Below are 4,490 nucleotides of genomic sequence, written 5' to 3'. Positions count from 1 at the left end.
CCGGGGCACGAACCCGTGTCCCCTGCATCGGCAGGCGGACTCTCAACCACTGCGCCACCAGGGAAGCCCTGGGCCTCTTCTTTTGAACACTCATCATTGTAATAATTGATCTAGTCATCAGAATAACCAGGAGCTGGAAAAGAACACGACACAGGGAAGTTGGTTTCCACTCTCAGCAGTTCATTAGAGTACTAGGATAAAACACTCTTGCTTTCCTTCCCTCCAAACCCAGATAACTTTTGCATGGAACCTCTTGCCCGCAAGATAGGCCTGAACCAACACACAATGAAAACCAAGGTCATCTCTAAGAGCAAGTTTTTTTTCTCCTATCATTGTTTCATAATCACTTACAATTGAACAAATTGCATTCATTCCCGGTGTGCAGATCCTCACAGAACTAGTAACTCATAAATTTTTAAAAAGCTAACAAATAGAAAGGCAATTCTATCTCATTGTAAAGGCAATGGATGGTTTGGAGTTGAAGAAACTCTCACCGGCCTTCCTGAGTACAAAAAATATTTATCTCAAAAAAAAAAAACTGTATATCAATATACTCCTATAAAAATTAAAAGAGGTCTTCCCTGGTGACGCAGTGGTTAAGAATCCTCCCGCCAAGGCAGGGGACACGGGTTCGAGCCCTGGTCTGGGAAGATCCCACATGACACAGAGCAACTAAGCCCGTGCGCCACAACCACTAAGCCTATGCTCTAGAGCCATCGAGCCACAACTACTGAGCCCGCATGCCACAACTACAGAAGCCCGCGCGCCTAGAGCTCACGCTCCGCAACAAGAGAAGCCACCGCAATGAGAAGCCCACGCACCGCAACAAAGAGTAGTCCCTGCTCGCCCCAACTAGAGAAAGCTCAAGCGCAGCAACGAAGACCCAGTGCAGCCAAAAATAAATAAATAAAAAATAAATTAAAGTACAGAATCTTTAAAAAAAATAATAATAAATTAAAAGAAAAAAAAATGCTTACTCTCCTTGGCCCAAACTCCCTTGACCCACCTCTAAGCAGAGTATGAGCCATTTAATAATGAGTTAATAATTCTCCGGTAATTCAAAGTGGTGCTCACTCTTCATAATAGCTGGTACTTATTGAGTGCTTACCACATGCTGGGCCCTGTGCTTTATTTTATCTAAATCTCACCACTGCCTTCTGAAGCAGGTACCATTACCAGAAGCTGAGGCTCAGAGTTTAGGTAACTGGCCCATGGCCACACAGCTACCAAGTGGTAGAAACGGGATTTGGACCCAAGTCTCTCTGATTTTCTGGTGGGAATCCTTTGGGTTGTAAACAAAAACAAACATGTAATTATAGCATTCGGTACCATGCTATACCGAATAAGCCATTCTCTCTTTGATCAGCTGCAGCTCAATGAAGGGAGTTTGGGGTAGTAGGGTTCAGAAATCCTGAGCTTATCCTTACTTCAGAAACCACCCCATCCCCCATGGACCTCTTTCTCTGTCCTGGGGCTTCACCAGGCAGGTGGAAGAGGAGTCTTGGGGAACACTCGTGATCCTGCCAGCACAACTGCACCCAAGAGGACAAGACAGATGCGTGCTGCAGAACTTTCCAAACGCCATCATGGGAGTAGAAGGTAGTAGGATCCCAGCTATGGGATCCCAAGGGAGAAAGAAACAAATTTGAATTGGGGGCAGGGGAAAAATCAGGGGAGTGTTCCTGGAGGGGACAGATGAGCTAGACCCTAAGGGGTAGGTGATATTTTGTTAAATCAAAAACAAATGGAGGGCTTCCCTGGTGGCACAATGGTTGAGAGTCCGCTTGCCGATGCAGGGGACACGGGTTCGTGCCCTGGTCCAGGAAGATCCCACATGCCGCGGAGCAGCTGGGCCCATGAGCCATGGCTGCTGAGCCTGCGCGTCCGCAACGGGAGAAGCCACAACAGTGAGAGGCCCCGTGTACCACAAAACAAACAAACAAACAAACAAGCAAATGGAGACCAGCCTTAAAAATTCCCTGAGCAGATGAGACCAGTTTAGTCATACAAACAAAGTTTAATTTATTTTGCAAGACTAACTTGACCTGGGTCATTTCTTGCTTGTCCCTAAAAATCATAAGCAAAACCTTAACTGTTTCCCAAGGTTGATATGAGGTAACTATTAACCAATTCCCTGTTATTTAAGAAAATTCTAATACTATAACCAACCACTGTAAAGAATAAACCGTCACTGCTTTCTCCCTATGTAAGCTGCTTTATAATAATATATCGCTGAGCCTCATTCCATTGTTTTGCTTTGAGTGCTCCGGGTTCTGTCTTTTTGGTGTGTGCACAATAAATTTTTACTAATTACTACTCTGGTGATTCATCGGTTTTACTTCTGTTATTTCTGAACTTTTGACAATTTAGAATTAGAGATTCCATGAAGGGCATTCCCAGAGGTGGGGACAGCCTAAGCAAAGGCAGCAGCAGGAAGAATCTGTGTTCACTAGCCTGGGCTAGAGCAAAGGAAGCAGAGAAGGAAAGGGGAGGTCACAATGCAGAGGGGGAGAGGGCAGGGTCTCCAGGGGCCTAGCTGAAAGGCTGAGGCAGCATCAGAGAACCCAGGAAGTACCCAAGTAACTATCCCAGGACCTGTTTTGCACCCCGGTCCTGGCACTGTCAGGCTGTGTGGCCTCAAGCAAGTCCCTTCTCCTCTCTGGGCATCAGTATCCTTGAGGAGGCTACCAAGGATTTCTTGCTGGTCTGAAAACTTAATTTTAGAAAAATAAACTGATGGTAGGAACACAGGTTATTAATTTCTCTAATTTTTAACTTCCTATATTTTAAAAATATTGTTGGTAAGAATTTATTAGTAACAATAAAATAAGTCTAGTGGTTCAGAATAGGGGCTTTGAGGTCAGACTCACTGTGTGTCCTGGGAGGGAACCATATCTGAACCCCTCACATTCCTCCTCTAAGAAATGGGCACAGTGGTGGCACCTACCTCATGGGGCTGTTGAGAGGAATAAGGCAGGTAAGTTTTTTTAAGGTGCTTAGGAAAGGGCCTGGCACCCTGTATTTGCTTATTGTATGTCAGCTATCATTAATAATAAACTATTTTTTACTCCCAGCCAGGTGGAGTCAGCCATTAGGGATTTCTGAGCCGGTGAGAGGTGAGACAAATGCTGGCCTCTGGTCCCAGTAGGGACCTTTTGTTACTTAACCAGCGAGGCCCGGGGGCACAAAAAAGGACTCATACATTGGCTTGGATGCACAGCCTTTTCACCCTCCGGCACCCTCTTCCTCCCTCCCTCCCTCACTCTGTCAACTTGGCCTCCTCCACTCCCCTGCGGGTTCAGGAGTGCAAACCCGCACGTGCTCTGCCCTGCAGCTGGCGTTACACAATCCGCATTTCCAAGACTGCCAGGAAGCCCTTGTAGGAGTGGGCTGGGGATGCTGCGGTTGTTGGCCAGCCGGCTCCGGGCTGTCAGGGTGTTTGGACCAGTATCCTGACTCGCCAGTTGGGGGGAGGAGAGGTCTTGAGGGGTGCAGATGTCTGGGGCCAGGACGGGGGCAGGTGGCTGCGGCTGGGAGGGCAGCCGAGCAGCAGCCCTTCCCCAGAAAGTGGGAGAAACGGGGGTGCAGGAGCCTCCAAACCACCCAGGCACTTGGGTGGGGAGCGCACACGGGTTGATGATGGCGCAAGCAGTAGGGAGGCCAAATAGAAAGAGGTTGCAGGTCCCCGACCCACCCTCACCTTGTCCGCGGCCTTAGGAAAGCAGGCACCCCGGGCCCGGGAAGTAGGGGGACCAGGGATTCGGGAATGTCAAACCTATGCAGGCACCGGAAGGAAGCGCGCAGGGGTTGATGCCAGGGCGGGGGAACGGAGTAAAAAGGGAGATGCATGTTCCCGACCCTTCCTCACCTCGTGCGGCTTGGAGGGAGGCCAGGAAGCCCGCACTCGGTAAGTGGAGGGTAGGTCACGGGGCCATTGGAGGAGCCCCCGGATACTCCCTCCTAGTCGTGCACCCCCCCCCCCCGCCTCAGCCCGCCCCACCCCACCAGCGCTCACCTCACCTGACCTCAGCCGCTTGGGACCAGCCGCACTATCTAGACGCCTGTCCTCGGCCCCGGGCCCCTGCTCAGGTCTAGCAGCAACGCCCGCGCCAGCGCCCGCGCCGCTCTCAGCTCCGGGGCCGGCTCGGATGGGAGCCTTAAAGGCGCTGCGTGAGGGCCTACGTCCTCCGACAGAAAAGCCAGCTCCGCCCGCGCCCGGCCCCCAGCGCTGCTCCCCGGCTGTTGCGTTCTGTCTTGGAGGCTCAGGGGCGAGAACCCCTAGCTCCCCGGCGCCCCCGGCTTATAGCGTTAAGCCCGGAGTGTAAAGTTAGTATTCCGCACAACCCGACCCCAGCAACCCGTCTCCAGGCATCCAATAGTTTCACGCCGCGGAGCCAGGGGCGGGGGTGGGGGAAGAGGGGAAGAACCCAAACACCCCAGCCCCGCCCCGAAGGCGCTCACTTGCGCCCTGGGGGAGAGATCGGAACCCA

General features: G+C 51.3%; 1 protein-coding gene across 1 annotated transcript in view; it reads right to left on the bottom strand.

Annotated features, from left to right (window-relative positions):
• ABHD6 (abhydrolase domain containing 6, acylglycerol lipase) overlaps positions 1–4,087 on the bottom strand; it is a 54,556-nt gene extending 50,469 nt beyond the window's left edge. Inside the window, exon 1 of the mRNA XM_007469013.1 lies at positions 4,016–4,087. The gene's annotated coding sequence lies outside the window, so the exon portion shown is untranslated. The remainder of the gene's footprint in view (positions 1–4,015) is intronic.
• Between the last annotated feature and the right edge of the window lie 403 nt (positions 4,088–4,490).

Source organism: Lipotes vexillifer, unplaced genomic scaffold, assembly GCF_000442215.2.
Source record: "Lipotes vexillifer unplaced genomic scaffold, Lipotes_vexillifer_v1.1 scaffold989, whole genome shotgun sequence".
In the NCBI taxonomy this organism is placed as follows: domain Eukaryota; kingdom Metazoa; phylum Chordata; class Mammalia; order Artiodactyla; family Lipotidae; genus Lipotes; species Lipotes vexillifer.
The sequence above is the reverse complement of the archived record's forward strand: the minus strand, read 5'-3'. Positions and strand labels throughout refer to the sequence as shown.